Below are 11465 nucleotides of genomic sequence, written 5' to 3'. Positions count from 1 at the left end.
ATTTTATTTATATATTTTTATGTGGTGCTGAGAATCAAACTCAGTGCCTCACATACACTAGGCAAGTGCTCTACCACTGAGTCACAACCCCATCCCCTAATTTTTTATTTTTAATTGACAAATAATAATTGTATATATTTATGAGGTACAATATATGATGTTTTGATACATGTTTATATGTAGAATGATTAAATCAGGCTGATTAACAAATATATCATCCCACATATTTATCATTTCTCCGTGACAAAAGCACTTAAAATTTACTTGTAATGGTTAATTTGGGATGTAAACTTGACTGGATGGAGGGATGCCTAAGGAACTGGCAAAGCATTATTTCTGGTTGTGACCAGAAAAGTTGGCATGTGTGTTAGCAAACAGTAGGGAAGACCCTCCTTCAATGTGGGTGGACACCATCCAATCAGCTGGGGGCCCAGGATGGGACAAGGAAGCAGAAGGGAGAAATTGACTCTCTTGACTCTACTTCCAGTGGAAGTTATATTTCTCTAGCTGCTGCCCTTGGATATCATACCCAGGTTCTTTGGCCTTTGGACTCTTGACACTTGCACTTTTGACATTTTGGGGGCTCTCAGCCCTTTGGCCTCAGTCTAGGGTATACACTGTCTGCTTCCTTGATTCTAAGGCTTCTAGCTTCTTGGACTTAACCATACTATCCACTTCTCTGGCTCTTGCTACAGTTTTCTCGACTTCTTCAGCTTGAAGATGGCCTGACATGAGACTTTTTAGCCTCTGTGGTCATGTGAGCCAATCCTCTAGTAAATCCCATTCTATTTCTTTGGAGAATTCTGACTAATACACTACTCTTTAAGATATTTTGAAATATATAGGACACAAAGGTGTCAAGAACCCATAATTGAGAAAGGACTGTCTATTTAATAAATGGTGTTGTGAAAACTGGATATCCATAAGCAGAAAAATGAAATTGGACCCTTACCTCATACCCCGTGTAAAAATCAACTGAAAATGAATTTTCTTCATTCACCAACTGAATGAAGTTAGGTGTAGTCATGTGACTGCAAAGTGATTTGCAGATGGATACATTTAAAAGTAGATTGTGATTGTGGGAGTGTATGTTGAAACAGAGAAAGTATAAAATCTAAGTGGTTTGGAAGACTGTGTCAATACATGGAGATCAGTGGTCCTCCTCGGATCTCAGGTCTGCTGAAGACTTTATATGAGTAAGAAATAATCTTGTACTACACCACAGTGAACTTTGGGATTATTACTGCAGCATATAATTACTAGAGTCATACATAAAATTAATAAGCAACTACTCTGGAATCCTCAAATTCCCAAATTTGAGGGACATTATTTCTACGTTGGGAATCAGTATGTATTATTTTACATACATATTCATTCATGATGCTTTCTCAAATTTTGATTAGCAAAGAAATCCTAAAGACATGTTTGGCTCCATAAAACTCTGGTGACTGCAGTAAGTACTAAGTTATCAAATATAATTGTTGGGGCTATGTGTGAAGAAATATTTTTTGGGCTTTGGAAATAAAATTTATGTCTGAAATCATTTCTGTTGTCATTAAAAATAGATCTTCAATTGTGACATTTCAGGCTTGACAACTTTCACTTGTCTATTATATAATTTCTATTATGTAAGATATAATAGAAATTTGATTCAGTTTCCTAAATTTCTATATTAGAAATTGTGGAAATTCTAGGACAAATATAATCAACCACACTCTTTTCTTCCCCATACTTCTTTGGATCAAATCCATCTCCTTATTTCTCTGACTCATTGAAAACAATATATCTTTTTTTTTGAAATTAAGGAGCCAGAGAATAAAGAACAGTGTTTTCTTTTTAATTTATCATCCTGTAAAGTTACTTCGTATATTTAATGTAATATACTTTTACCAACCAGTTTTCATAAGTATATCCATTTTAATTTGCTTTACATATCTACTATATTCATCTATTCAAAAGTATTGACTTTATGGTAGTTCTACAGTTTTCTTTTTAAGTATTTTTATTAGTGAATTATAATTATACCTAGTAGTGGGATTTATTATATCATATTTGTACATGTACATAACATAATTTGATCTTTGTCATTCTCCAGTACCTTCCTTTTCCCTCTCCTTCTCCCTTTCTTGATCTACTTGTTTTACTCTACTGATATCCCTTCTATTATTATTACTATTGCCATTATTTTAATTAGTGCATTGTAATAAGCAGGATTCATATACATAAGCAGGATTCATTGTAGTGAATTTATACATGGACATAGCATAATTTGGTAGATTTAATTTCCCATTACTTCCCCATGCCCTCCCTTCTGAAATCCCTTCCTCTGCTCAATTGGTCTCCCTTTTATTTTTATGAGATCCTTATTTTTAAATTCCATATTTTCCCTCTTCCTCTCTCACTTCTACATGTGAAAGAGAATATTTGACTCTTGACTTTCAGAGTCTGGCTTATTTCACTTGGCATGGTGTTCCCCAGTTTCATCCATTACCAGCCAATGAAATAATTTCATTTCTTCTTTATGAATTAATAACATTGTGTGTATGTGTGTGTGTGTGTGTGTATATATATACATATCACATCTTCTTTATCCTTTCACCTAGATGTTGGGCACCTAGGTTGATTTCATAACTTGGCTCTTCTGAATTTCACTGCTATAAACATTGATGTGCCTGTATCAATATAATGTGCTGATTTTAGTTCTTTTGGATAAGTACCAAAGAGTGGGATAGGTAGGTCATATGGTGGTTCCATTCCTAGATTTTTAAGGAATCTTTATACTGTTTTCCAAAGTGGTAGTACCAGTTTACAATCCCCGTTTGTATGAGTGTACCTTTCCCCTACATCCTCACCAATAATTTTTGTCTGTTGTATTGTTGATGATTGCCATTCTGACTGGGGTGAGATGAAATCTCAGTGTAGATTTGATTTGCATTTGCCTGATTGCTAAGAATGTTGAACATTTTTTCACATATTTGATGGCTATTTGTATTTTTTCTTTTGAGAACTTTCTCTTTACATTTTTTGCCCATTTATTGATTGGGTTATTTGTTTTTATAGTGTTAAATTTTTTGAGTTCTTTGTATATTCTGGATAGTAATCCCTTGTCAGAATAGTAGCTGGCAAAGATGTTTTTCCCCATTCTGTAGGCTCTCTTTTAATGCTTTTAATTGCTTACTTTGCTGTGTAGAAGCTTTTTAATTTGATGCCATCCTACTTATTGATTCTTATTATTAATTATTTTTTCTTTTTTATGAAGAATTCAGCCATCAATTTATTTATTTTTGTTTTTTATGTGATGCTGAGGATTGAACCTAGTGCCTTACCTGTGCTAGGTAAGCGCTCTACCACTGAGCTACAACCCCAGCCCTTGTTGTTATTTCTTGAGCTTTAGGCATCACAATACCTCATCTCAAATCAACACAGACTTTTAAGAGTCTTATAAGGAAACTGTGGTCCGTGCCAATATGTTGAACTGTGGATCTTGTTTTCTTCTAGCAGTTGCAGGCTTTTGGTCTAATTCCTAAGTTTTCAATCCTCTTTTATTATTCAGGATTGCTTTGGTTATTCTGGGTCTTTCATTCTTCTCATATGAAAAGACATTTTATTCTAGTTCTGTGACAAATGGTATTTTGATGAAGATTGCATTGAATCTATAGAGTGCTTTTGGTAATAAGGCCATTTTGATAATGTTAATTATGCCTATGCAAGAGCTTGAGGGTCTTTCCATCTTCTAAAGTCTTCTTCAGTTTCTTCCTTCAGTGTTCTATAGTTTTTATTGTAGAGGTTCTTCACCTCTTTGGTTAGTTTAATCCCCAAATATTTTTTTTATGTTATTGTAAATGGCATAATTTTCCTTATTTCTTTCTCAACATAATCATTATTGGAGTGTAGAAAAGCTATGTATTTGTGAATTTGTATCCTGCTACTTTACTGATTTTTTTAATCAGCTCTAGAAGTCTTCTGGGAGAGTATTTTGGGTCTTCTAGGTATAGTATCATGTCATTAGCAAGCAGATAATTTGAGCTCTTTTTCCCCCCATTTGTAACCCTTTACTTTCCTTCTCTTGTCTAAATGCTCTGGATAGAATTTCAAGAACTATATTGAACAGGAGTGGTGAGAGTGGACTTTCTTGTCTTGTTCCAGATCTTAAAGGAAATGCTTTCAGATTATCTTCCCATTCACTATGATGGTGGCCTTGGGTTTGTCTTATATAGCCTTTATGATGTTAAGGTAAGTTCCTTCTATACTTACTTTGTTCAGTGTTAATTTTTTGAAGGCTTTTTCTTCATTTATTGAGATGATTCATGTGATTTTTGTCTTTGATTCTATTTGTTGGTGAACTACATTATTGATTTGCTTATGTTGAACCATCCTTGCATCCCTGGGATGAAATTAACTGAATCATCTTGGATCATCATGTACAATCTTCTTAATATGTTGTTGAATTCTGATTGCTAATTTATTAAGGATTTTTGCATCTGCTTTATAGAATGAATTTGGGACTGTTCCCTCCCTAATTCATGGAGTAATTTGAGAGGGTTGACTTTATTTCTTCTTTAATGTCTGATAGAACTGAGCTGAGAATCCATCTGCTTACATTGTATCTTTAATAGGATTTTAACTACCCCTTTCTATGTCTAATTTAAATTTTGCATATTTTTAAAAAATATTTATTTTTTGGTTAAACCTTTATTTTGCTTATTTATTTATTTTTATGTGGTGTTGAGGATCGAACTATTTTTATATGTATTCTTTCAAAACTATTTACTTCATGCCAGTTCTATAACTTTCTTATATGAGATGTAACTGTAAGCTATGGGTCTGCTGCCTGAACATCCCTAATTCTTTCAGCCTTCTAAGAGTTGAGTCTCCTTTTTCTCTGATATCAAATAAACTTCCCCAAAATACAACCCTTTGGATGGTAGAAATCTAACATGCTGGCCAAGACATATGGTTAACTTTGTGCTTCTGACTTTTCTTGTGGTTAGTTCACACTGCACCTTGCTTCCCTGTAACCCCTTGGCCATTGAAAACTGCTGTGTTCTCCATACACTGCATCACCTCTGGCTTGGTGCACTGTCTGTAGCAATACACAGTGCCATTTTGTAGATTTTTTTTACAAAAGGATTATGGGTAATAAAGGGGTTCACAAGTCTAAGTATTCAAGACAAGCCATGTCATGTTGAATTACAGACACTACATTTCTCCAAAATCTCTTGGCTTTCCTAATCACTGGAAATTTCTCAATGGTGGTCTTCCTTCTCAAGCCCCAATGCCTTAGCATGGAACTGGAATCTTTTATTTTCACAGTTTTCTCACATGCCCACTTTCTTCTTTCTCAGAGCCCTCATTCCTTCTTTATCACACTCTTTTTATCCCTTTCCTTTGAATCTCATACTTGCCCTTTTTCTATTATGTATTATAATTTGCCTGATCCAATCTTGAACTCAGTCCTGGTCCTATGTTTTCATTTTATTAACTTTAGTTGAACATTCTGTCAAATACATGCCCTCTACTCTGGTTAGATACCCTTTAGAAACATAGCCTTCAGATTAGCTTTTTATTTAATATGATCACATTGTTAGACATGGGACTCCTACTCATGATTTTTTAGAACAAGTGAGAAGCAATATAAAGTATCAAAGCATTCAAGAAGGATAAGAGGAAGTAGACAATTTATAGTCAGGAATAGCATCTGAGAGTGCAGGAATGTTGTTGAGTTGTAGCCAATGGGATTGGAGTGGTCAGAATGGGCCATGTAATGGAGAATCTTGGGAATTTTTCTGTGGGCAGAAGGAAGGAAGCTATCAAAAGCTGTAAAGAAGCAGAATATCATTCTCAAAACTGCATTCTAGAAAGATCACTCTGACCACAGTAGGAGGAACAGAGTAGAGTCAGGGAGAATAGTTATAAGACTTTTAGTCCAAAAGGCAATGTGAAATGCCTGTGCTGAAGGCCCAGCAGGGATGATGAATTCAATGGGATTCATGTGGTTTGACAGGAGGATGGACAGATGAGTCAGTGTGAGGATGAAGTCAGCTTAAACAGTTTAAGAGGGTGATGTATTTTCTGAGATAAGGCAACAAGGAAGCAGAAGCAGTTTGGGGTAGGGGTGAAGGAAATAGTGGAATCATTTATGCCCCTGGTTTGTTTAAGATTCCAGTGAGAGACACCCTCATAAAGATGTTCAGTAGGTAGCTATAGAGCTTAATATCCTGGCACCTACATATTTAAAGGTATAAAATTGGTGTTTAGGAGTGATTTATGTAGCATATGAGTGAGACTCACACATACCTTTAGGGAGATCAAAAAAATTCAGAAACTGGGCACAGGGGAAAAAGGGAGAATTGTCAGTGGCAAGTAGGAGGAAGAGGGGTGATGAATACAATATAAGAATGTGGAGTTTGATAAGAGAGAATGATGCTCAGGAGACATATCCAAAAGCCTCTTAAAAGTCAGGATTGGAGCTTGGGTTGTATCAGAACTGTATATATAGATTAGGTAAATACAAGTCTGGTTCCATTTGCTTAACTCTAGCCTTTGATTTCTTAGCTCTATTAATTGGTTTGGAGCTGAGAAGTGAGCCCCAGCATTTGGAATTTGTTCTATTTTGTACAAGACACTGCATCAAAACTGGAAGAAACAGGTGGGTCTTTTTAAATTTTTTTTTTTTTTAGTTGTAGATGGACACAATACCTTTATTTTATTTATTTATTTTATATGATGCTGAGGAACAAACTCAGTGACAAGTAGGTCTTTAACAATCTATGAGGGAATTGAAGTGAGTAATGAATTTGGAAAAGAGGAATAAATCTAAAACACTTCAGCACAATTATATCTTTGGGATTTCTTCATGATATGGGTAGAAAATAGGCGTGGTATTTGAAGCCAGAATGCATGCTAAATTTTACTTCTGACACTTTAATCTTCCTTATTTTAACTTTTCTAATATGTACGTCATTCTCCACCCTCCTACCAAAAAGGAAGAAAGAAAGAAAGAAAGAAAGAAAGAAAGAAAGCAAGCAACTAACTTGGCTGAGGTTTCTTCTACTCCCTAACCTTCCCTGCAAACATAAAGGCATATGTATCCAGAATTATTATTGTAATTTCTTCATTGGTGAAGAAACACTTGGTGATCATTTAAAAATTTTGAGTCACAAAAGGAATTCCTGAAGGTTTTCTTTAAAGACAATAAAGTGCCTTGTTCTGCAGTAACATTTGCTGATGCCAAGTTTATAGCTGAAACCCAAGTAGCATTTCTGCTTTGTCCCAACACTGAACATGCCTGTGGATAACTGTCAGAGAGGTCTTGGAATCCATGAGTGATCTGCACATCTTGTCTCTAGGATAAAAATTGCTCCCTTCAGGAGAGCTAGCATCTGAAGTATTTATAACCAAGTCCTTTTTGTGAATATAAAATGGTTGGATTCTTAGAGTCAAAGACAAATCTATGAGATTAGGACCACAATGTCACTTGGCTGTCTCTTCTCCATCCATGCAAACATCTTGGTTTTAAAAATCAAGCTTGGTTGTCCATGTATTAGAATGATGATAATTTATTAAAGTCTCAGCAATACCTCTAATCTGAAAATAGCAAGATCTGTACCCTAGTTTCCTGAATTTGGTGCATACTGACACTTTTCTCCTAAAATTCATTTTAAAGGGACATGGTAGAAACCATTGCCTGATAACTTTAAAAGAAATGATTGATTGACTGAAAATCTGTTTATTTCTTGGGTTGTTTGATGGCAACTTGGCTTAAAAGACAGAAGAAGGGATGCCAGATCTAATTGTTTAGCATCCTGATTCACCTTAATGTTCTATGCACACATTAATTCAATTTCGCCCAAATTATACTCTTTTGCTCTATTCTTGTCTACCCAACCATATAACTACCTAATCAGGAAGCTTGGGAGTTATCCAAGACTTCTGATTCTTCATCCATTTCTACACTTTATTTTTAAAAAATCTATTTCCATTTCTTCCTCTGCTGTCCTATCACTTTAAATAAGTTGCCACCGTGTCTGACCTCCTGCCTTCAAACCATTTATGACCCATGCTCCTACCAATTGATTTGGCTTTCCTTACAAAATGACTCTACCATGTTGCAAATCAAATTACTTTAATACAACTTGAGTCCCCTATGGTTTCACACAACTACATGATAATGTCTGAACCTTTTATTATATCCTCTAAAGTTTTCCCTCTATGATCTGGTCTTTGCTATCCCTCCTTGCCCATGGCCCATCATTCTGCTGCGTGACCTAGTATTTCAGCTACATCATATGATGTCACGCTATCCTATAACAAAGTTTCATAGACTTTATGTTCATTTTGTATTCCCTGCTTAGTCCCTTCTCTCTGCCTGGAGTGCCTTCTCGCCCTGTCTGATTGGCAGACTCTTACTTATCTTTTAAGAACATCTTATCTTTGGTACTGGCCTATCCTGTTTTCCTTAACCCCACCCTCACCTAAGCACTTACAACAGTGCCTTGAATGATATTATCTTAAATGTCCTTGTTATCAGTCTGGGAGTACCTTTAGGTGTGGCCATGATCCAATAATCTTTAATCCCTAGCACCCAAATTTATAATAAAGGGAAAAAGATAAGCTATGTGGCCATGGACCTAGGTTTCAAGAAAATCACAAGGCTATTAAAGTAGTCTAAGCCATGGAGCTCTTGTTTCATTGTCCCTTTTACCTTTTTGTGTATGTTTTCTGAGTACTAGAGTCTTTGGAATTCATTTGTTTCTAGTAGACACCAGGGCTGTTAGTCTGGAGACATGGTATTAATAAAAAGAAGTGGATGGACAGACTATGCAAATGACCAATGGTCATTTTTAAACTGAAGGAGTTTGGAAATCATGATTATTCCCCAGAATTATGGGAATTCAAAGAGTTTTGAATCATGGGCATTCAAAATTTTTTATAACATGACCTAGTACACACAGAGACAGATGTGGGAAAAAGTTCAAAAAACAAGGTTCATGAAACACTTTACTACATGGCAGCAATCATGATATTTCCTAGTTTATTTAATCTGTCCTGTTCTATTTTATTTTAAATGTTTTTTGATTACAATCCATCAAATGTTTTCACAACTCACCAATGGGTGATGGCTCATAGTTGAGGAATCCTGTTTCCTAAACTGTCTCTCTATCACTTAGGTACATTGTTGTATGTGGCTAGATATGGACCACATTTCCAGAATATGGGCCACATTTCCAGAGGCCTTAACAAGAGATAGCTGTTTGTGGGAGGGGATGAAGCAGGGTCAGGGGACCAATATCAAAGTGATGAATAAAATTCCTTGCATTTTAAAGACCTGGACTATAGCCTAAATCCTGATTCTTCCAAGAGCTGCAAAAAGTTGTTTGGTTAACAGAGTATGAACTCAGAAGCTGGAACTGCTGATAACAGTTTGTCCCAGCTACTTAGGTCACAGGGATTTAGAAGCCTGGGATATACCTCCACTATCAGAGAACATTTCTAGCATCACATCTTGGACATTCTAATCAAGGTAATGCCTCTGATTTGGCATTTTCCACCACTGTGGTCATTCCCTGTGCATATCAAAATGACTGATAATTAGCAGCTCTGCGTGTAAACAAAGCCCATGCAGAATTTAAATCCTTTACTAATGAGCAGTGATGTTTGTCAAAAGAACACTATTATTTATTCTATTGGATTTCACATGCAAAAATATATGGGATTTTTGCAGGTGTGTGAGAAGGAAATTGAGGAAATTAGAGCTCAAAGATGATGCAAATAGACAAAAGATGATAAGTATTATAGCTTTTAAATGTGTCTTAAGCCAAGTTTTTAAGGAAATTAATGAACATAGATGCAAAAATTCTCAGTGAAATTCTGGCAAATTGATTACAAAAACATATCAAAAAGCTAGCGCATCACGATCAAGTGGGATTCATCCCATGGATGCAAGGTTGGTTCAACGTACGGAAATCAATGCATGTAACTCATTATCAATAGACTTAAGAATCATGTGATCATCTCAATAACACAGAAAAAGAATTTGACAAAATACAGCACCTCTTCATGTTCAAAACACTAGAAAAATTAGGGATAACAGGAACATATCTCAACATCATAAAGGCTATCTATGCTAAGCCCCAGGCCAATATCATTCTAAATGGAGAAAAATTGAAGGCATTCCCTCTAAAAACTGGAACAAGACCGGAATGCCCTCTTTCACCATTTCTATTTAACATGGTTCTTCAAACTTTAGCCAAAGCAATGAGACCGATTAAAGAAATTAAAGGGATATACATATGAAAAGAAGAACGCAAATTGGCACTATTTGCTGATTCTATACCTGGAAGACCCTAAAAGTTCCACCAGAAAACTTCTAGAATTAATAAATGAATGCATCAATGTAGCAGGATATAAAATCAATACCCATAAATCAAATGCATTTTTGTATATCAGTGACAAATCCTCAGAAAGGGAAACCAGGAAAACTACCCCATTTAAATAGCCTCAAAAAAAAAAATACGTGGGAATCAATGAAAGAGTGAAAGATCTATATAATGAAAACTACAGAACCCTAAAGAAAGAAATCAAGAAGACCTTAGAAGATGGAAAGATCTACCTTGATCTTGGATAGGCAGAATTAATACTGTTGAAATGACCATACTACCAAAAGCACTATACAGATTTAATGCAATTCCCATCAAAATTCCAATGACATTCCTCATAGAAATCGAAAAATCCTGATTGTATACCTTAAAACAACTGAAAAAAATGCATGTAAATTACTAAAAACATTAAAAAAAAGAAAAAAAAATAAGAAAAAGCAGTCATGAAATTCATCTGGAAAAATAAGAGACCCAGAATAGCTAAAGCAATCCTTAGCAGGAAGAGTGAAGCAGGTGGCATCACTATACAAGACCTAAAACTATACTACAAAGCAATAGTAACAATATCAGCATGGTATTGGCACCAAAGCAGATGGGTAGACCAGTGGTACAAAACAGAGGACACAGAGACTAACCCACAAAATTACAATTATCTTATATTAGACAAAGGTGCCAAAAACATACATTGGAGAAAAGATAGCCTCTTCAACAAATGGTGTTGGAAAACTGGAAATCCATATGCAACAAAGTGAAATTAAACCCCTCTCTCTCACCATGCACAAAACTCACCTCGAAATGGATCAAGGACCTAGGAATAAAACCAGAGACCCTATATCTAATAGAAGAAAAAGTAGACCCTAATCTCCATTATATGGAATTAGGCCCCAGCTTTCTTAATAAGTCTCCTATAGCACAAGAATTAAAATCAAGAACCAATAAATGGGATGGAATCAAACTAAAAAGTTTCTTCTCATCAAAAGAAACAATCTGTGAGGTGAATAGAGAGCCTACGTCTTGGGAGCAAATTTTTACCCCTCACACATCAGATAGAGCACTAATCCCTATGGTATATAAAGAACTCAAAAA

Source organism: Marmota marmota, unplaced genomic scaffold, assembly GCF_001458135.2.
Source record: "Marmota marmota marmota unplaced genomic scaffold, marMar, whole genome shotgun sequence".
NCBI classification, from domain to species: domain Eukaryota; kingdom Metazoa; phylum Chordata; class Mammalia; order Rodentia; family Sciuridae; genus Marmota; species Marmota marmota.
Note: the sequence above shows the minus strand (reverse complement) of the source record.